The sequence below is a fragment of the Choloepus didactylus genome, chromosome 1 (genome assembly GCF_015220235.1).
Source record: "Choloepus didactylus isolate mChoDid1 chromosome 1, mChoDid1.pri, whole genome shotgun sequence".
Classification (NCBI taxonomy): domain Eukaryota; kingdom Metazoa; phylum Chordata; class Mammalia; order Pilosa; family Megalonychidae; genus Choloepus; species Choloepus didactylus.
The window spans coordinates 156,611,755-156,634,129 of NC_051307.1; the positions used below are offsets into that span (position 1 = coordinate 156,611,755).

At 46.2% G+C, this 22,375-nt stretch overlaps 1 protein-coding gene across 1 annotated transcript in view; it reads left to right on the plus strand.

Moving 5' to 3' along the window:
* Window positions 1-22,375, plus strand: part of LOC119539958 — a 200,858-nt gene that overhangs the window by 146,672 nt on the left and 31,811 nt on the right.

The following is a 22,375-nucleotide window of genomic DNA, read 5'->3' on the forward strand; positions in this document are numbered from 1 at the left end:
TAATGATGATTTTTTTCTCTAGAAAGCAGAATTACCAATGGTTGTTATTTTCTAGTTTAAATACTTACATATTTTCCATATGTTCCATGATAGACACAGATTTCATGTTTGTATTCAGAAGAAGAAAAAAAGAGCAGTTACAAGAAAGAAAGGCAGGGTATTTCTCAGCATGTGTGTGACATTTGAGAGGCGGCATGTTATGTCACTAGTGGCATATCTTGAAAGGACCCTTCTATATGCTATGTATTTTATTGTGTACTGTTATACTCCGGGATTGTGAATTACATGATGAACTCACCATTTTCTGGCTGCCAGAGCCCTGCTTGGCCTGTCACTCCTGAGATCTGCTGCCCTCTTTGGACTCTGAGTCATGCGGTTGCTGAGCTCTGGGCTGCTTGCATGTGACTCTTTGCGGTAGGCGAAACCTCAAGTCCTTTGATAGCCCAACTCTGGCTGAAGAGGCGAGCACAGCTCAGCAACCTGCAGGGGATTCCCCTCCATCCAACCCAAGAACTTGATCTGTTTCCATTTTAGGCTGAATATTCCAAGGGGGCCTTGTGTGTCTTATTTGGGTGCTGGCTTTCAGATGCCAATACTTGGCTTTACTTCTGGTATCCTCTCGTGTTTAGACCCAGGACTCCCACACCTGGGAATATGTTTGTGGGGTGCCATGGAAGTCAGCACCCTCGTGATGAATTCAACTGCTCCACTAGGCAGACACTTGTCATTGCATTCTCTCCGTAATTCAATTTCCATAACTTCCAGAGTGGGTTTTATTAGCCCCATTTACAGCTAAGGAAACTGAGGCCATAAGCTGACTAAATTTTCCAGGGTCCCAGCAGATCTAAAGTTCAAACCCAGTGCCCACTGACCCCAAGGTTGATTCTCTTTGATGTCACAGATTTAGGGCAATCAAACAGTCAAAGAAGAAAGTTTGGTTGTACTTCTTCACAGTCCTTGTAAATTTCTTCCTCGTCAACTTTTCAAAGCCCATGGCTCCATTAGTGTTGAATGGATGTTTAGTTGAATAGATTGGTGGCTAAATGGGTAGATGGATAAATGAATGAATGGTAATTAACACTTACTGCCCCTATACTGCCAGGCATTGTTCCAAGTACTTAATATTTATGAGCTCATTTAATTCTAAAATATCCTTATGAGGTAGGTATATTGATATCCCCATTTTAAAGTTGAGGTCATAAGCTATCGAATGGCAGAGCCAGAATTTGCATGTAGGGTTTTTGGCTCTGGAGTCCTAGTTCCTAACCACTGAGAATGCCTGCACGCATGAATGAATGAATGTGTGAGTAAAATTTGTGTTAAGTGCCTTCGTATCAATTTTATGCTGATAGAGTAATTCCACCTGCCACTTTAAATGAGTTAACTTGTCTAGTACCCATCATTTCATGGGTGGGAAAATGGAGGCCCAGAGAAGAAAGGGTCTTGGCTCCACCCTACAGGAGCAAGGTGCCCCACTGAGCCAGAACTCAGACCTCTCCATGTCGTATCCAATTCCTCACTTCCCATTCCACAGCCAGCCCAGTGCCCCTTTGTAAACCCATTTCTCGCACACGTCCAGATTCCCTCAAAGGCTCCACATTAAGAGTGTAAACTGACCATTTCCATCAGGCTTTCCTCCAGCTGGTCCCAACGGAGGCTTCCTGGTGACTGGTGCCAGCGCTCTGGCAACCCAGCTTTTGCCCTCTACTGAGGCTGGCTTCAGCTTCCGGAAATATCAGAGATCCTGCTGCTTGCTTCTAGTGTGGACTTCCTTTTCAGATTAGTCCATTCAAGAGGTTCATAAACATTGGCAGGAAAATCACAGCCTGGCTGAGCGCTGCAGGAAAAGCTTCTCAGTTATGATGCAGGTAGAGATTCCTGCCAGCAGGCGGCAGCAGAGCCCAGCAGTTACAAATGCCCCACCTGGCGGCTGGCTGCCTGACTCCTCTGCCTAGCTGAGTGACCTCCAGCAAGCCACTTGCCTCTCTGTGCCTCAACTTCCCCTCTGTAAAATGGGCACAACAATTAGTACTATCTCATAACAGTTGTTCTGAGGATCGAGTGAGATTATATACATAATGTGCTTAGCAAACGTGCCAATAAATGTGAGGCATTATTTTGTCAGCATGATCATCATCCTGTTTGAACAAATTTCCAAAGGATTATCCACATTGATAAGCTGTTGTAGAGCTTTGTTTTACTGAAAACTGAAATGAAAGGGCTATCAGCTGGAGTGTTAGAGATCTTTTGGTTATCCAGAGATCCCTTATAATCAACCTTTCTGAAGAGATTTTACTTATAAAATCTCTTATAAAAATATAAGGTTTGAGATCAGAGTGTCAGGACTGAACTGGATTTTGAGCAGGGCAGTGACTTGCCCAAGACCCAAGTCTTGTGAGTCTCAGGGCTTTAAGAACCTTCCCTTCTATCGGAAGACGAGGTTCTCAGCACAGCACAGCCACCTTTGGACCACTCTGCTCTGCAATCTAGCAACCACAGATAGATTTCATTGTAACACTGGGAAAAAAAAATATTTTTTATATAACTTGGTACTTTGCAGATATTAAATAAAAGACTGAATGACTAAATTATTATTTGCACTGTATATCCCAAAGTAGTTTCTGGTTCTTTTACCTTTTTTGCTAAGTCATGAACACGGAGACTGCATTCATGATGCATTCCAAGAAAAGCATTTTGTGACATTTTTAAACAGGATATGATGCTAACTTCACCGGCAGTGACCCCTGTGTAACTGCTGGGATCCACCCTTGTTTTTCCAGCTGTGCCGGAGCTGAAGCTCCTTTGTGGGGCAGACTTCCTGAAGACCTTCCAGACCCCTGACCTCTGGAAGGAGGCACACATCCAGGAAATAGTGGAGAAGTTCGGCGTGGTGTGCGTGGGCCGCACGGGCCACGACCCTAAGGATTACATCTTGGACTCCCCCATCCTGCGGAGGTACCAACACAACATCCACCTGGTCAGGCAGCCTGTGAAGAACGAGATCAGCGCCACCTATGTGCGGCGAGCCCTGAGCCAAGGGCAGAGCGTGAAGTACCTGCTGCCTGATTCTGTCCTTGCCTACATCAAGGACCACAACCTCTACACCGAGGACAGTGCCTGGCAAGGCAGGAGCTCCGAGAGGAACAATGGAAGTGCGAGCTAGGGAGGACTTGGCGGACCAAGCTCTGGTGAGGGTTTGGTTTGGTTTTCCCTTGGCCGATCTGTTGTGTTCACACAGTGATTTTACATCTGAGGCATTTTCTGCCCCAGGAGGAAATGCCTTCTTTTGGAAGAAAATGTCTACATCTGAAGGATAGACATTTAGCAGAAAAGTTGCAAGGGCAGCAGGTCAGTAGGATTAGGCAAGACCCCTCAGGACCCCTGGATGAGGAGGCCTCCCTGTTTGGTGTAAATGTAATTGTGTCCACCCGCCTGGAAAAGTGCACACGGAATGCGGTTCTGCCCAGCCACGGCAGGGGCCCCTGCAGGTCACGTCGGAATTGCCCAGCAGGCGAACTTGAACTAGAACCAGGTGCAAGCATGCAAGTGTTGACTGAAGACATTTGACAGGAGGCTAATTACCAGACCCTGGGCTTTGTCAACGCCCTTGTTTCAAACAGATTAACTCTAATAGAGGAGTTAAAGCAGCACTTTGCTGCTTTACATCGAATTTTCCTTTGGGAACCATTCGTTGTCTGCCTGCCTACTGGCCGTCCATAGAATTTAAACTAAACTCTTCCTGAGGAGAGAGCCTCAAACACTATTTTCGATACAGCACATATTTTTAACACTGCCATTCTATAAATGCCAGGGCTCCTGATAGCCAGGTTTCTAAAAAGAAACTGAGGTAAAACAGATGCCTGGGCTGTGTTAGAGGATGTCTTTGAATGTTTTATCACTGCCTGCCTGTTTGAATACTGGCAAAGGGATAAATAATAAACTGATGTGAAAAAAGACAGACTAAACGTTCTCTCTTTTCCTTCTTTTGTTATGTTACTAATGCCTGATAGAACATAGCGTGCTTCTTTTTAGCTACTCCATGAAATTTGCTACTGTTTCAGTCAAACTGGCATGAATTTCTGAGTTTATGTTCCTGGGTACTGGCAGTAGAAAAAGCAAATGCTTCTCAACACGATGCAAACAGTTTTCTAATTTGAAGCACGGAGTCCACGGCCCTGTTCTGGAGGGCCCCTGTGCATTCAGGATTTGTCATGCCACTCCGGATTAGGAAGAGGTTTGGATTGGCCTAATTCTGCTTGGGTTTCCTTTTTACACTTGTTGACCAAATGACTCACTGCATTCAGAATTCACTTCTCCATAGTTTTAACCTGGTTCATCCTCACCACAGATTTAACCATGAAGAAAAACAAAGGGTAGTTCGGGAAGAATCTAATATCTAATATTTTTCCAAAATACTCTCAGTGTTCCCATACATGTCTTGAGGAAATGAGTGAAGTAGGAAATCAGGGTTTCCTGGGTCCAGAGTGGCGGGGATCTCCTGTGGGGAGCCTGCCCTCCCAGAGGCCCCTGGTAACTCAAGGGACTTGAAATCAAACAGCCTCGTCCAAAAGCTGCCATGGCAACTGTGTGACTTTGACTAGCTCCCTTCCCACTGTGAGCCTTCGTGTCCCTACCTCTATAAATGCTCTTCCAGCTCTAACTTCCTGAGACTCTGAGTGCCTCTGACTTCAGCTAACCACTCTTCTTTCAGCCCCATACACTTATAGCCCTACAGCCATACACTTCTGCCCCTATAGGGCAGGGGATCTTTGCTTTCTTGCTGAAGTCTCCCAGAAGTTTGCTACTCAAAGTGTGGTCCCTGACTACAAGGTTTGAGTCACCTGGGAGCTTATTAGAAATGCAGAATCTCGGGCTTCACCTCCACCTACTGACTCGGAATCTGCACTTTAATAAAATTCCCAGGTGATGCACTGTACGGGCCTAGAACAGTGCCTATAACAATAAATACTTGCTGTGTGTGTATAATTGAAATTACAGCACATTTACTCTGGTGAAGATCTCTTCCTTCTTACCCTCTGAACAACATTGCCCCACTCTTCTGTGTGAGTATAGAGGGCAAAGGAGGAAAACCAAAACAAAAACCGAATAGTTGTAGTGTTGAGAAAAAGGGGTCAGAGAAGAAGTCTGTAGGTTTCAGAGAAGGGTGTCTCAGCCTGGGCACTATGGATGTTTTGGACGAGAGAATTCTTTGCTGCTGGGGGTGTCGTCTGCAGTGTGGGGTGCTTAGCAGCATCTGTGTCCTCTATCCACCAGGTGCCAGCAGTAGCCCCCTAATTGCAACAACCAGAAAGACCTCCAGACATTGCCAAATGTCCCTTGGGGTGCACAATAATTACCCCTGGTTGGGAACCACTAGTTGATGGTGTGGCTGTGGGGTGTGTGTATAGAACCTTAAGAGAAGTTCTCTATTTCCCAATGGGGAAAATCAGGAAGCAGCAGTCTTAGAACGGTCTCTTCTTATAAAGGATTGATTTTGGGGGGTCCCTGCCACTCATGAAGTAGTGTTTATTCCGGGGAGCACAGTGCTATTGACAGTAGGAATTGAAGCCGCATCTATGATTCAGACCCAGCCCAGCTTCCATCTGCCTTTATTTACAAGGGCCATAGTGTCATTTGTGCTCCTGTTTTTACAGGCTGAGGATTCCAACATACCCTGCACCCTCAGCACTGACATTCAGGGCCCAGCAAGTAGAAAACTCTCAATGAATGGGAGCTAGGAGTTTTATGATTATTATTCAAATTTCAGGATTCATTTATTCAAATCATTTATTGACGATAGCTTGTGCCAGGCACTGGACTAAGCACTAGAGGTACATTGGTAAGTAAAACAGTCTTTACCCTCAAGAAGCTTACAGAACAGTGGGGAGATGGACGTGAACCATATAATCACACAACTAAACATATGTTTACGAACGTGATGACAGCCCTGACAGCAAATACAGGATGTGCTCCAGCAGCCGGAGGGGCTGCGTTCACGGCAAAGCCAACGAGGCTTAAGCTTCAGCCCCTCACTTGCCCAGGGAAGTGGGGAAGTGAAAGGAGAGAGCCCCTAATTATGTGGATATCTAATTTCAAATTCATAACTTTCATTCTTTTTCTGAAAGGGGGCCCTCAAAATTATACAAGGTTTAGGCCCCATAAAATTGATTTACCTTGATGACATTGTGTAGAAGGCAGGGTCCTCCCCAAGGCAGGGATGTGGATTTGTGTCATGAAGGCTGAGTTCCCAAGACTTGGGGGCGAGTGGAGGCAACTGGCTTCCGAGCAGACGGAGCAGCAGTATGGAGGCCGTAGGCAGGAGGCATCTTTTATTGTGAGGTTCACCCACCGGACAGCCTTGCCTGCCGCTGTCCCCCTCACCCACCCAGGCTTGGAGAAGATGCCTTCATCTCCCTGATCCAAATCTGTATTGTGTGGCTTACCCCCACCAGGCAAAACATCCATTCCTGAGCCTTCACATTGTCTCCTACTAAAAAAAAAACAACAGGACAAAAACTATTTTATAAAAGTGTGTGTGTATATAAATTGTAATTTCTGTATTCTCACTTTTTCTCATTGATTCATGTAGCCTTCATTTTTTCAGTGTCAGAAAACTCTGCTATATCCCTATTCATTGCATTGCAACTGACCTGCATGCCTAATTTCACTTTCCTTTGCAATCCCTCGGCCTCCCTTTGTATCTAGTTGGCCAAGGTGTTTTGTTTATTTTTCCAAGAATGGAAAAACAGTGGCTTGGGCTCTGGGTAAACAGAATTTCCAGCCTTAAGTAAAGGTCCTTCTGTGATAGCATATGCTGCCAAACGATAAAGGAGTGTGGGGAAAGAGTTTTTCATTTGTAATACTGTCTATGTCATTTGGGTCAGAATGATATGAAATCCCATTTTAAACCAATAGTGTTCCAGATTTGCAAGGTACGTTTGGTAATTGGGTTAATACATGAAGATGAATTTCCTTCTCCCTATTCTTGCAATTCCTATGCTAACGATGTTTCTGCCCTCACTTTTTACAAAGGTCTCTATGCATAGGCTATGTTCAATTTCAGTCCTGAAGTTATTTTCTTGGGCCAAAAGTCAGCATTGCAGATACATATGCGTGTGACTAATAAATAATCTATAATAGTATCCCTAGGCACATGCCTCAGATTATTTTAGAATGGCCAAAATAATGCCAAAACGGATTTTGTCCATGGCACTATAGACTGAGAACTCAAAAGGACCCTAAAGGTCATCTGGCCCCACATTCCCAAATTATTAGAACACTATAATCACACAAACATTTCACTATTTAAAACAATACTATTACTGTGTTCTGTACTCAAGTAAGTTTGGGGAGCCTTACTGTTTTTCCTCCTTTGGTTTGCAGGCACTGTCAGTCTTACCTTCTGTACTTTCCTCATATGCAGCCTCTTCTCTCTATCCCTCCTGTCACCTCCCAGTCTAAGCCACCATCATCTCCACCACTGCCACAGCCCCCTAACAGGATTCCCCACATCCACTCTGATCCCTGCCATCTGTTCTCTGCAGATGATCCAGAGCAGTTGTGCGTGTGCATGAGTGCTGATGCACATATGGTGTGTATGCATGTGTGGTGTGTGTGTCTGGATGTGGGCATGCAGATCTGGCTGTGTTATTTCCCTACCCAACTCCTTCCAAAGGGACACCATTGAGAAACTGAAAAGACAAGTCACAAACTGGGAGAAAATATTCACAAAATATGTATCTAATAAATGGCTTGATTCCAGAATATGTAAAGAACTCCTACAACTCAAAAATAAGAAGACTTACAACCCAATAAAAAACAATGAGCAAAAGATTTGAATAGACATCTGCAGGAATGTGTTAACCCAGCAGCAGACCTGATGTGGCTCTTTAGAAGACCCTGCTTGTAGAAATGGCCCTTGGCTGGCATCTGAGAATTTGGCTTTTGAAATATATTCCCTGTTTATAACTGATAAGGCTTTTTGGTATGCCTGGGGTACTGTATTCTGCTATATGAGCTTGCCTAGACTATTGGCACAATGTGATTTGTGGTGAACACCTGCTCTCCTTCTGAAAGTTGGGAATTTCAGTAATTCTGGCTGGCTACACAGGCAGAGGGTGTGTACATCCCCAAATCATGATCAAAATCCTGTATTTGGAGCCTCAGGCAGGCTTCCCTGGGCAGAAACCATGCACACATGTTCCTGCATTTCACTGCTGGTGGAAGAAGAGTGTTCCATGTGACCCCCCACCCCGGGAGGGAGAACTTTGGAAGCCTGTGCCTGGAACTCTACGGACTCTACCTGATGGGTCTTTTTCCCTGGAAAACCCTACTGTGTGTCCTTTCGTGTTAGACATCAACACCTTAGCCATAAATGGAACTGCCTCTGAGTCCTGTAAGGTCTTCATGTGAGTAACCAAACATGAGGCCCCCAAAACAAGACCCTTCACCAAAGCAAATACACAAATGACAAGCACATGGAAAGATGCTCAATACCATTAGTCATTAGGGAAATGCAAACTAGAACCATAATGAGATATCACTTCACACCCACTAGGATGGTTAAAATCAATCCAGCAATTCCACTCTTAGGTGTCTACCCAAAAAAATGAGATGAAACTATATGTCCACTCAGACTTGCATGCAAATGTTTACAGCATTAAACTCATTTTAGCCCCAAACTACCGGTGAATGGATAAACAAAATGCATTACATCCATAGAAAGGAGCACTATTCAGCACCTGCAACAACATAGATGAACCCCAAAACTTGCTAAGTGAAGGAAGCCAGGCATATAAGACAACATACTGTTTGTTCCATTTATATGAAATTTTTAGAAACGGCAAAACTATAGAGGCAGAAAGCAGATCAGTGGTTGCTCTCGGGTGGGGGTAGGACTGACTACAAGCAAGCCCAAGAGAACTTTCAGGGGTGATAGAAATATTTTAAAACCAGACTGCAGGGATAGGTGCACAACTGTATAAGTATACTAAAACTCATCAAACTGCACATGTAAAATGAGGGAATTTATGATATTTTAGATAAACCTCAATAAAGCCATTGAAAAAATCCCTCTGAGCTTCCTTTGCTTGCCCTCGGGGTGAAGACCTGACCCTCCTGGAGCAGCCTGCCCTTCTCCACCTCGGGCTGCTCTTTCCTTCTCTGCTGCAGCCCTGGTGGACACTTTCAGTTTCTCACACCCACCCTTCTCTTTCCCATCACAGCACTTGTGCATATGTGGTTCCCTCTGCCTGGCTTGTTTCCTCGCTTTTTCCCTTCCTTAGACGAACTCTCATCTCTTCTTCAGCTCTCTGCCTCAGGTGGCCTTCCAGGGGCCATGGTTGGGTTAGATTTGCCTGCTATAGTCCTGGCTTCCTGCCTGTTCCAGTTTGCTAATGCTGCTGTTTTGCAAAACACCAGAAATGGATTGGCTTTTATAAAGAGGGTTTATTTGGTTACAAAGTTATAGTCTTAAAGCCATTAAGTGTCCAAGGTAAGGCATCAACAATAGGGTACCTTCACTGGAGAAAGACCATTGGCATCTGGAAAACCTCTGTTAGCTGGGAAGGCACATGGCTGGCGTCTGCTTGCTCCCAGGTTGCACTTCAAAATGACGTTCTCCAAAATGTCTGCATCAGCTTTCAACAGCCGTCTTCAAAATGTCTCTCTAAGCTGCAGCAACACACTGTTCCTTCTGTCTGAGCTCTTATAGGACTCAGGTAAACTAATCAAGACCCACTGTGAATGGGCAGGGCCACACCTCCATGGAAATTATCTAATCAGAGTTATCACCCACAGTTGGGTGGGTCACATCTCCATGGAAACAAACTAATCCCAAGATTCCAACCTGATCAACAACGTTGGTCCCCACAAGATTGCATTAAAGAACATGTCGTTTTGGGGGACTTAATACATCCAAACTGCACACCACCCTTCTCCTTTGTCACCCTCATCACTTTTGAAATGACTGACCCAGTGGTGACAGCCTCTATGCTGCCTGAAAGCAAGAACTTTGTCTTAACCACAGTTCCTGGCTCATGGTAGGAACTCAAGAAATGGTTCATAAATTATTGTCTGAACAAGCATCTTAATAGCTTGAGAAGTGCATGGTAAACAAATCTGTTTAACTTTGTATAACAGTGTTTCTGAAGCATGTTTGTACATACAGTCCCTTTTTATACCCACAAACACTTAATAATATGTGGCACACAATGCTCAAAGGAGCAGTTTAGGAAGTTCTTATCTACAGGATTTTTTCAGTTTTTTGCTGCTGCAAACAATGGTGCAATAAACTTCCTTACACATAAACCCTTACAAACCATTGCTTATGTGGGATAGATTCCCAGGAGTGATATTGCTGGGTCAAATGGTATGTGTACTTTTTATTTTAATAGATGCTATCAGATTTTAGACACTAGATTCTTTTTAAGTAAATTGAATTGGAAAAAAAAAAAAAAGCTGAATCTCATAGAGCTGCTGAAATTTTCATTTCCTAATTCCTTTCCAGGGAGTCACCTTCATCATCTTTGACACAAGCCAAAGCAAAACCCATCTCTGCATTTCAATAGGTAATCTGTGATGAAGAATTTCAGGAATTCACTTGCCAAAGAAAGAGACATAGCAATTTGTGGACAAGCACTGTTCCTGCTCTTTGCTGGGGCCTTAGCCAAGGATTCTTTTTTTTTTTTTTTTTTACGATAAACAGAAATTCCTCACTGTAGCCTAAATAAGGGGCAGAGGATATGTGTCATAGGATGCCTGGAATTGGAATGACCCAAGGACAGGACATACATACAGGCTTCTCAAGAAAGGGAAAGAAGGAAATGAAATTCGGTCCCCCTCCACCTCCCCTCCCCCTCTCCTTCTCCTCTTTCTCCTTCTCTTCCACCTTCTTCTCTTTCCCTCCCTTCTATGCTCTACTTTAACCCCTGTGCCTACATGACCTTCCACCTTAGCCCCTCATCTCAACATCGCAACTCCAGATTCTCAGGAAGAGACTCACTGACCCTGAATAGACTTGTCTACCCCAGTCCATGTGGCCAGGGCTGAGAGACAGGGCCACATAGTTCTTCCAAAAAATGTGGCCGTGAGTTTCTGTTGGGGGGGAAGGTGGGTGGGCAGGAAGGAAATGATGGATACTTCCAACACTCAGGTAAGTGCCCATAAAATCACTAAGTAACCCAGCAGGTTGTTTGTGTCCGTCTTGCTCCTGCTTGGTTGGGGGTGGCTGGAGTAGGAGGCATTGCTGGTGGAAGCAGCATGCCCCTGGAGGGGGGAAGGAAAGGCTGGGCTGGGGGTGGCATCTGCCTGTCATCATTCCTTCTCCACTTGTCCTCCCTATACTGTGAGCAGAGGGGACCTGGGCCAAGGGCAATTGGGCAGAAGCTAAAGGGATCATTTCACTTGGGTGAAAGTGAGTCCAGTGGAGCCTGGCTCCCAAAGGGGAAGACAGAGCAAATGGACTGAAACTGAACTGGTGTTCTCGTGAATGGCAGCCTGATTCTGCAGAGAAGCCAGGGCCAGCGTTCCGGAAGACTGCCTCAGAGCATGGAGTATGGAGCAGTGAGCCAGGTGTGGGGGACCCAGTCCTCCCTGGCAGCCCCAGAGCCTTGTCTTGCGCTTCGCAGCCTCTCTAGGAGTCCCAGCTTAGCTGAAACAAAACCGATTCTCAACAGAAGGATGACATATTGGTACAAATGGGTGTTTGTGAGTTATGGATTTCTCTCTCATCTGAAGATGTGACCTCCTACAGAGAACTGGCTTTCCTAACCACTGCCCCAACCTCCCTGCACCAAAACTGGAGGGGGAGCCTCTCCTCCGTGCTCATGCAGATTCCTCCATCACAGCCCAGTCACCCTGACTGAAGCTGTTCCCATGGCTGCCCCCACCCCCAATACACACACACACAACTTGACTGTGCCCCTGGAGTGCGGGGCTAGGTTGGATCAAGTCCTGGACTCCCAGTGCCCAGGCCAAGTGCACCATGGAGTGGATGTCTCGATGGCCTGGTACCCGCTCCCCGCTTCCTAATGGCATCCTGATTTCCTTTTAAGGACTTCTCTTCCTCACTCCATTCAGTCTGGTGGTGCATACCCAGATGCTCCCCACTGGAATTTAAATCTAGAACAGAGCAGCAGACCAAAAGCGGTTGGAGTTTTATTTGTCCCGGTGGCCACTGTCCTAACCAGTTCCAAATAAAAGGTCTCACTTGTTTTTCTTATTTCCCTCGCCTCTATAAATTCTGTAAGTCCTTAGGGACAATCCTCCAGTAAAGTTCCTTATTCAAATTCTCCAGAGTGTTTCTTTTGGTTGCAATTAGAAAGAAAGAGGGAGAAAGAAAGAGGAAGGAAAGAGAGTGACAGAAGAAAAGAAAGAAAAGAAGAGAAGGGAGGGAGGGAGGGAAAAACGGATTCAAACACTTAACGAATGAATGAATGAAATGTGACCACAGAACAGCTGGAAAGCAGTCATCAGCAGGACAGTGGTGGATTTGGGTGGCAGTGGCATGATCAGTTAATACTCTCTTCCTGGAGAAGTCAGGCCAAGCTTAGACATTTACATCTATGTTAACACTGGGCCAGCCATCAAAAGGATTTTAGAAATTTCTTTAGCTCTCACAAATTTCATCAGGCTCCATGGTGTTCTCTGCCACCAGAGTAATGACTGACACCAGCTGAGGCCCCACTAGTAGAGACAGGAAAGCCAAGGCCCCAGCCCTCAGATTGCTCCCAGGGTCTTAGAAGAGACCCTGGACCCAGTGTAAACCCAACAATTCTCTAGTGCCAGGGTCAGGGCATGGGTAAGGGGCCAGGATAACTGTGGGCGCCACCAGCAGCAGCCTCAGCAGTAAAGGACCCTGTCTCAGAGTGCAGAATGCAAGGAGCATAAAAATCATCTGGGGAGCTTGGTAAAGAGGCCATTTTCTGGGCCTACCCAGACTGTGATTCAATATGCTGGAGTGGTTTTAACACTGCTCCAGGAATCTGAAGCAAGTGTTCTCTCTTCTGGAAACATCTGAGAAGTGGGATAAGGGAACAGAAATGCAGGAGGTGACAGGCAGCTCAGCCTCAGATGAGCCTTTATAAAACTTTTAGAGATGGAATACATCTGTCCTTCAACCCATTCCAAGATAACTCCTCCCAAAATAACCTCATATTTTGCCTCTGCCACTCTGGTGTCAGAAACATTTAACAAGCTCTCATCCCCTCAAGGAAAAAGGCCCAACATTTGCTGAGGATTTGTGTACCAGACTCCTCAAAACTACCCCATGAGGGTGACAGCCCAGAGATGTTATGTGACTCACTCAAGATCACATAACTAGGAAATGTGGGGCTAGGATTCAAAACCAGCCTGATGCCAAAGCCCAGCTCTGTTCGTTCCACTGGATTCTAACAGTCTAGGTACAGGGGGTGAAGTTGAGCAAGAAAGAAGGTCACAGATGAAAAGAGTCTTTACAAAGATGATTATAATGCTGTTTGGAATGTGCTCTCTGTCCCTGAATCAGTGAGCTCCTAGCCTATTTCTTATCATGTGGATGTACAAACCCTCCACAAGAGCAGAATGCAGGCTTAAGAGCATATCTGTCCTCTCCTGCTTCCAAGGGGACAGGACAAGGACTGTGGCCTTGAGGTCTGCCCCGAATGGGTGACCTTGGCCCACGCCCTCTCTACAAGCCTCCCCTCTGAGGCTGCCGCCCACAACCTCATGGGTCAGCCCGAGCCCTGATGTGTGTTCATTCTCAGGGCATCCTCAGAAGACTCCATCATGTGCTTCCTGGAAATCAATGCGTGTTTGCCCAGCTGCTTCCCTTTCATCTCTTCATTGTATAATTCTGCCCCAAGAACGCAAAAACATTGGTCTAACAAGATTTGTTCTTTTTGAGCCTGGCCAGAGCCTCACTAAGGTACATTAATCTTTAACTGTTTATAGATTTTTCTGCTTAGAATATATGCCCTGTGCTTTTGTTTCACTTGGGGATTCAAGTTCTACTTCCATATTGATGATGACTTGGGAGACTTGTTTCCTCTCTGGGATTTCCTTCCGTGGACTTGTTTATCAGACCCAGCAGGCCCACCAGCTCCCCATGGATGTTGGCCTCGTTTAGGAGACAGTAGGTGGTTAAGACCTTGACTTGGGATCAGACAGAGCCAGACACAAATTCAGTCCCCAGCCCTGCCCTTCCTCACTTCTGTGACCTTGAGCAAGTCACAAAACCTCTCTAAACCCCAGTCTCTTCTGAAAATGAAGACCTGATAGGGTTGCATCTTACCCTAGGACATATAATCAGCATAAAAACCACATATGGTCACAATAATTACCTGTGAAAAGTCCTTAACTCTGTACAAGGACTCCTGTTTCCTCACCTCACCCTTCCCAAACTTCCACTGTGCCAGTCTCCTCTCTTCTTTCCATTCTGCCTGTTCATTCTCTGACATCCAAGTCAGCTTTTCAAGGGCCACCTCCAATTCTCCTCTCCCCCTAACACCCCTGATTAGCTCAGTAAGAAGGCCCAGGGTGGAGCAGACAAATTCATAATCTTCCTTAGAAGGCAGAGATTTGGGGAAAGCTGTGAATATATATAATTCATATTTTTCTCAGATTTATTACTGACCAAAAATGCATTTTATGAATCATCAAAGGGAAAACCCAAAATTTATAAATCTTCTTATAAGTCTCAAACTCTCACGATCATGTCCTAAACCACAAGTACACCAAGTATTTAAGAAAGACTGCTCAAGAAAAGTGATTTAAAAAAAAAAAAAATGGCCACCTCTACCCAGCCCCTGTCCCAGTGGGCCTATTAGAGACAAAACAAACAGCCAAGTGGGTCAAGAATCTGCCTACACCCATCATCTCTCTAAAATTAACTTGATAATGGCTGCCCCTAGTTGTGCAGCTTCTCAGATAACCTGCCTCTACCTCCCACTTTAGACCTTTTATGGGTATGTTCCAGGGGAGGGAAGCCGGCTGGCTGGCTACCAGTAGGCAGATAAATCATACTGGCCCTTTGCCACCTCTGCTATAACTTAACTGTCATTGACGTCTCACTAAAACTTCTGTTAGTAATCGCTTCTGACCGAAAAACACTCCACATCACTCTCATGACATGGTAGGACATAGGAACATGACATTATCTAGCCTTTGCATATACTGGATCTCCCACAGGATGAAATGGCCATTTAAAGACTGAAATGAGACTAAAACTCAAAGGCTGGCTGCTTCTGACTTCCTACCAGCTATGCCATTACTCTCTAAGATGCTGTCTCTCAGCTGGACCAGTGTCACAGGGAACTATGCATCCATAACTCTTCCAGAGTCCTTCCAGTTCCCTCTTCTGGGATAGTGGACCTCTACTCCATAAAGGCTCTGTGGTATTATAGGGCTGTCATCCAGGACAATCCAGTACAATTGCCTCCCTGGCATGTCCTTGGAACTCATGTGTGGGCTTCCTCCTGCACAGTTGCAATAACTGGTGGGTACCCCACGTGCCCCACATCTATGCCTGTCCCACAGAAAGCACAAGGGTATACAGGGCCCATGCTTCAGACTTTGGGCAGCATTGCCCTTGCAAACAGATGTCTATGGGGCCACAGAATTGAAAAATTGGGACTATATTTTCCTCACTCTGAGCAGGATCCTTGCCAATTCCCTTCTTCATACCACCCTAGCCATCTGGTGGCAACCCAGAGGAGTCTACCACATTTCGAAGAACAGCCAGCATCTGGCATATGAAAATGACCCCCTCCCTAAAACTGGGCAGATATGGCTGCCTATGGGGTCACCTCCCATATTCCCAAATTCCAGGAGGTCCTGCTCTCCTCAGAGCCCTGAGCCTGGTTCGGTACTTCTGATAGCATGTTACATTGAATAGCATCTCACATGATGTAACGTCCAGGATTTTGAACTGTGGATTAAGTTTATAAATTTAATTAAACAACCCAGAACTCAAATTTGTGCTCAGCAGATTTCTCTCCCCACTCCGATGGTCATCTGCCTGTACAGAGGGGATCAAATGGGGTTTGTACAATCCAGGTTAAGAAAATGACCACTCACTTCTTGGTATCAAAACCCTCTCCAATGTGGATCTCCCTGGCAACATGGGACATGACACCCGGGGATGAGCCTGGACCCGGCATCATGGGAGTGAGAAAGCCTTCTTGACCAAAACGGGGAAGAGAAATGAAACAAAATAGTTTCAGTGGCTGAGAGGTTTCAGATGGAGTCGAGAGGTCATCCGGAAGGTTATTCTTATGCATTATATAGATGTCCCTTTTTAGTTTTTAGTGTATTAGAATAGCTAGAAGGAAATACCTGAAACTGTTGAACTGCAATCCAGTATCCTTGATTCTTGAAGATGAGTGTGTAACTACATAGCTTATAAGGTGTGACTGTGTGATTGTGAAAACCTTGTGGCTCACACTCCCTTTTTCCAGTATATGGACAGATGAGTGGAAAATGGGGACAAAAAGATAATGAATAACGGGGGGTGGGGGGGGTGGTATGAGATGTTTTGGGTGTTCTTTTTTCCATCTATTTTTGTTTTTATTCTTATTTTTGTTTTTGTTTTTTTTTTGGAGTAGTGAAAATGTTAAAAAATTGATGGTGGAGATGAATGTACAACTATATGATGATACTGTCTGTGGTCAATTGTACAATTCGGATAATTGTATGATATATGAATATATCTCAATAAAATTGCATTTAAAACAAAATGCCAAATTCCCAAATGCAAATGCAAACTACTCTGACATATCGTTTCTCACCTTGCAAAAATCTACGAGTTTAACGACACAATCTGTTAGCGAGGCTGTGAGGAAACAGACGCTGCCATGGATTGCTGGTGGGAAGGCAAAATGGTACAATCCTATAGAGGGAAATTTGGTAATATCTAGCAAAAGTATGTAAGTATGCATGCTTTGGCACAGCAATCCCACTTCTAGGAATCTGTCCCAGAGATAGACTGGCAAAAATATACAGAGACATAAACTTTACTGCAGCACTATTTATAGCAACAAAAGACTGGAATCAACCCTAGGGTCCATCCCCAGGGGATTGGGTCAATAAACCAGGGCACATCCACACAGGGCAGCTGTAAGAAGGACTGAGGACAGTGTCCCTATATTACTGTGGGGCAATATAGGTTTATTAAGTTAAAAAAAAGGGGGGGATATCGTATGCTACCATTTATCTAAGAAATATGAATATATATTTACATATTTTAATGGGGAGGATAAACCATAAAACATAAGAGATATATTAACCAATTGCAATGTATGAAACTTGTTTGGTTCCTGATTCAAGTAAACAAACTGATAAAAGCTATGAAATAATTGAGCACTTTCTGGTATTAAGGTATTAATATTATTGTTTTTAGTTGTGATGATGGTGTTGTGGTTATGTTTTTTTTTTATGAGTCCTTATCTTTTAGAAATACTTCCTGAAATGTTTCCATATGAGGTGATATGATATCTGGCATTTACTTCAAAATAATTTTGGAAATGGGGAACTAGGTAGAGATATAGATGAAATAAGATTGGCCATAATAATTGTTGAAGTTGGGTGATGAATACATGGGGGTTCAATATGCTATTCTCTCTCTGTTTATACAGATTAAAATTTTTCCATAGAAAATTAGTTAAGAAAGCAAGAGAAAGAGAAGGAGAGAAGAAAAGGAAGGAAGGGAGGGAGGGGGAAAAGAGAAAGAGCAAGAAATCCTTCCCTGCAGTGTATGTCACAATCTGTAGAAACAATTGTCATGTGATTGCATGAGGGGTCAGTGGAAGGTATCTGACCCACTCTGCAGAACCATTTTCTAAACAGAAAAAATCCCCAGACAGCCCCCACAAAGTTCGTTTAAGATTCTGGGGCTTGTAGACATGGTGTGTATTTGCATGTTTAAATATTCATGAATCCATCCAAAGTTCTCAGTAGACCCAAGTGTCTCTCAGCACCTGTGGCCTCTTAACAAGCCCTCTCAATCCAGAACACGATGGACACAGGAAGCCGGCTTTGTTGGGCCACTCTCCAGCCTTTCAGGCCTTAACCTCACAGATGGTAGGGTGGACAGCTTGGGGATTACAGCATGATCGTCTGCACAGCATAATTCCAGAGACATATTTGATCACAGGAAAAGAAAAGTTTTCACAAGACTCCAAAATAAAATAAGCCCTTGGAAAGAGAAGCAGGCGTGTGTTTTTAAGCCAGTGCAATCAGATCAGGAAGGCTTTCTTTATAATCATGAGGCACAAGAACCAGGCCACCTGACCTCTGCCAGGAGAAGGGAGCCCCCGGGAGTCTGAGACAGATCTCTAGGTGTGGGAGACCCGGCACGGAGGGCAGGGATGAGGCTGGAAGGGCCATCCCTGCCCCAGTATCTTTGGAGGAGCATCTTTTGAGGGAGGCAGTGCCTCAGGGTGTGTCCCAGTGCTCTCTGCTCCAACACTATTGCCCTCAGAAGCTCTGCTGCCCCAACAATGGGGAACCCTGGACCAGCTGCTTGCTCTCTCACTCTTATGGGGTTAGCACATTCCATCTCACAGGGTGGTTTTAAGGATTATGGGCAATCAAGTAATCATTTAATTGGAGATCTTTCTCTGAACTCTAATTTATCCCTGTGGAGCAGACTGATCAGTTAAAATTCAAAGGCTGAAAAGGCACATTTCCTTTTCCTTCCCATAGGGAGGGCTGAGCACCTTCCCTGAGCTCCCCCCACCCCATAAGCCTACCTGTGGGCCTTTGGCTCTCCAACTGACCATGGGTCCCCTTCTCCTGTCCTCCCCATGGCCACCCTCCAAACCTGGGCCTGCTCATCGTGCCTGTCTTCCCCACTGTACACTCAGCCAGCCTCAGGGTGGTACTCCACTGGTCCGGCTGTTCTTTAGGGGATTGCAGCTCTCTGGAGGCTCTTGCTCTCTTTTAAGGCTAGTGGATAATGCCAGCCCAGTTAGGGGTTTCCTAGCACACTGCATCTCTCTCTCCATCGTTAGCAAGTCTGCCCTGCCTTCGGGACACCTCTCATCTCCCCTCTCCTCTCTGATCCTGGCTGAGCTGGAGATTTCTCTAGAACTTCACCCCACGCAAGGAGCCCTCACTGATCGCCTGCCCCACCCAGACCCCCTCCCTCTTCTGTACTTACTTTCCTAAGCTGCTCTTTCTTTGCTTTACACATTTCCAGTGGTATCACCCCAGACAGAAAGGAGCTCCAAAAATACCTTCTGATTAATGAATTAAATTGAACAAGACAGAAGCGGCAGAAGAAGGATGACTCTGGTAGTACCTAATGCTCCCACAGCACTTCCATAGAGCACTTTCCACCTCATCTGACTGGCCAGATCTTAAAGCCCCAGAAAGTTGGGGAGGCATGGGGGTGGGCAGAGGGGACAGACCCACACCCCACTGTCCCTTGCCTTTTCCCCTCACTTCTAAGTCCCTCTGGCTCAAGCAGAACAGTACTCAGGGCCACACCCTTACACCCCTCATCTCCTTTGCCCCTCTCCATCCTGAGAGGTAAGTAGCCTGAGCATATCGTTTTACAGATATGAGAACTGAGGCAGAGAGGACAAGTAACTTACCCCAGGTCACTCAGCTAGGCAGTGACACAGCCAGCTTCAAACCAGGCAGTCTGCCTCTAGAGCCTGCACACACAACCTACCTCCAGCTGCCTCCAGCAATAACAGCAGAGCCACCAGGGGCTGCATCTGGGAGGGCCCACCCGGGAGGAGCCCAGAAGAGCAGGCGTATACCACCCAGCCTGGACACTACACCAAGAGGCAGAAGGGAACCAGGCCAAACAGGCCACATCAAGGGCCATTGCTCAGTTGGCAAGCTAAGAAAAGTGGGGTCAGGTGAAAAGGAGATGTCCAAAGTGGCCGGAGGAGGGAGAAGCCACCAGATTTGGGTTCTTTGGGATGGACGGGAGGATTAGAGAAGTAGGGGAGGGGCAGACCTCTCCCTAGAGCATGAGGGGACCACTCTGGGCATCCACAAGGCCAGAACTGACCGAGCCTCTGCTGTGTGCCAGCCATTGTGCTGGGTGTTTGGCATGAGCCATCTCAGGAGACTCATCACATGGAGAGGAGGTTGGAAAGGGTGAGAAACCCAGTTGAGCTAGCTTAGGTGGTAATGGGGAGCAGGGAGGGTTTGGACTAGCTGGAAGCCACTCCTTGGCTCACCCACTGTTTAAGCCTCTGGCTAATCCTCCATCCTGGTGAGCCAGGAGGACAAAGAAGCCCAGGGCACTAGTTAAATGCCTTAGAGAACATAAGCCAGGTCTGGACCCACCTACCCCCCTGAATGAGCCCTAGATGTCTCTTCTTGTACGGTAAGGTTAGGCAGGGCTGGAATACGCTGCCCTGACTCTCCTGCCAAGATGGGCCCTGGGCTGACTAGGAGGGTTTGGAGCCAGGGCCTGTGGGAACCAATGGCCCGAGCATCCCAGGGCTAGGTGAGGAGGAGATAGGAAGCCGGGGCCAGATGAGGGTATAGCTGACTAGAGCAAAGGCTTTCAATTGGGCAATTTTGTCCCCAGGGGAAGCATTTGGCAATGTCTGGAGATGTCTTTGGTTGTCACAATTTGAGTAGGGGGCATGCTACTGGCATCTAGTAGAGAGAGTTCAGGGATGCGTCTAAACATCTACATTGCACAGGACAGCCCCCACAACAAAGAATTATCTGCCCAAAATGACAGTCATGCCAAGGGTGAGAAACCTGCCCTTCCACTCTGTGGAAGAACCATCTTTTCCGAATTCAGCCCAAAGTACTGTGAAGTCTACCATGAGCTGTATGGGGTGCCACCACCAGGCTGGAGGGGGAAGAGAAAAAACCTACCCTCACCTGGGGTTGTGGTTTGTGCAAAAAGCAATTTAAAGAGATATTAGTCATCAATAGAGGGTCAAAAAGTCAGCACATGTCATCTCCTTGGTGGCAATGACAGATGTTTTAAAGCACTATGACATTTCCACACAGGTTGGAAATGAGATGCAATCAAGGATCTTCATTGCAGCCCTGTTTCTAATAGTAAAGGCCGGGAAAGAATGTTGGGGGACAGGCTGGACAAACTATGGAATATCCTACAACTGTGGGAAAGAATGAGGATACTTCGTATGTATAGCTATGAAAAGGTCCCCAGAATATGTTAAGTGAAAAAACAAAGTGCAGAACACTGAGGTGTACTGTGCCACCCTTAGCTGAAAAGGGGAGGAAAAATTTAAAAAAAACAAAAAACAGTATATTGGTCATTGCTTACATTTGCATAACACAGTGGTCAAACTTGGTTGTGCAGCAGAATCACTTGGAGGGGTTGTTAACACAAAGCTTGCTGGGCCTCACCCCCAGGGTGGAGGGGTGCACCTGAGAATATGCAGCTCGCACAAGTTCCCATCTGACTGATGCCTGCACTGCTATCCTGGAGACCACGCTTTTAGAACCATTGCATAAAATATCTCTGGAAGCATGAACAAGGAACAGGTAACACTGGGTACCTGTGGGGAGGGGAACTGAGGAGCTGGAAGCTGTGAATTCCCTGTTGAAAAGCAACTAAAAGTAAAAAGGTACAGAACCAAAAGTAAATAAACACAAAAGAGGACTTAATTTGGTGGCAAGCCTGCTAGGGTGTGTAGCCCCTTGGAGCAGGTGGGCTCTGAAGCCTTTCCTGCCCACCCCTAGCCCCAGTTTCAGAGAGAGCAGAGCTCCCTCTCACTGATTATGGACTGGCATGTCTGCACATGGGGCCTAGAGCCTTCAGAGATGGGGCCCTGGGGAGTGGGTGGAGCGGGGGAAGGGGAGGACTTGCCTTCTACCCAAGACATAGCAGGACCTCCCTGTGTGCAAGGGCTGGTGCAAAATGGGGTCAGGCTTCCTCTGACTGTGACAGGGTCCCCTTGTCTGCACTGCCTCAAGGCTCCTGCAGCCCCCCTGACTATTCAGGAGACCCTGGCTTCAGTTCCATCCAGCCCACTAAATCTCTGCACCTTTGGCGAAATGACTTAAGGTCCCTGGACTGGAGTCGCTAGTTGACTCATCTGGGAATACGATGCGAATTAAGTAAGTAAATATGGCAAGTGCACAATGGTGGACCGGGCGTAGTGAAGCGACGGCCCTGGAGGATTGGGCTTACCGGGACCCAGAAGCCTGGCTTTTGTGTGCCGCGGCGGGGGTGGGCGGCTGGGATCCGAGAAGAGGAGGTCTTTTCTAGACATCTGCACTTCAAACAACATCAACCTTGTCTTATTTTCATCTGGGGTTGGGATGGGGGGGCGGATGTGGAGAGTGCCCCATCTTTCGCAACCAGAGTTGAACTGCACGGCGCCCACCAACCCCGGCGACCCCGCTGGGCTTTGGACAAAGGCCTGTAAATGGCCCCTTTACCTAATCGCCC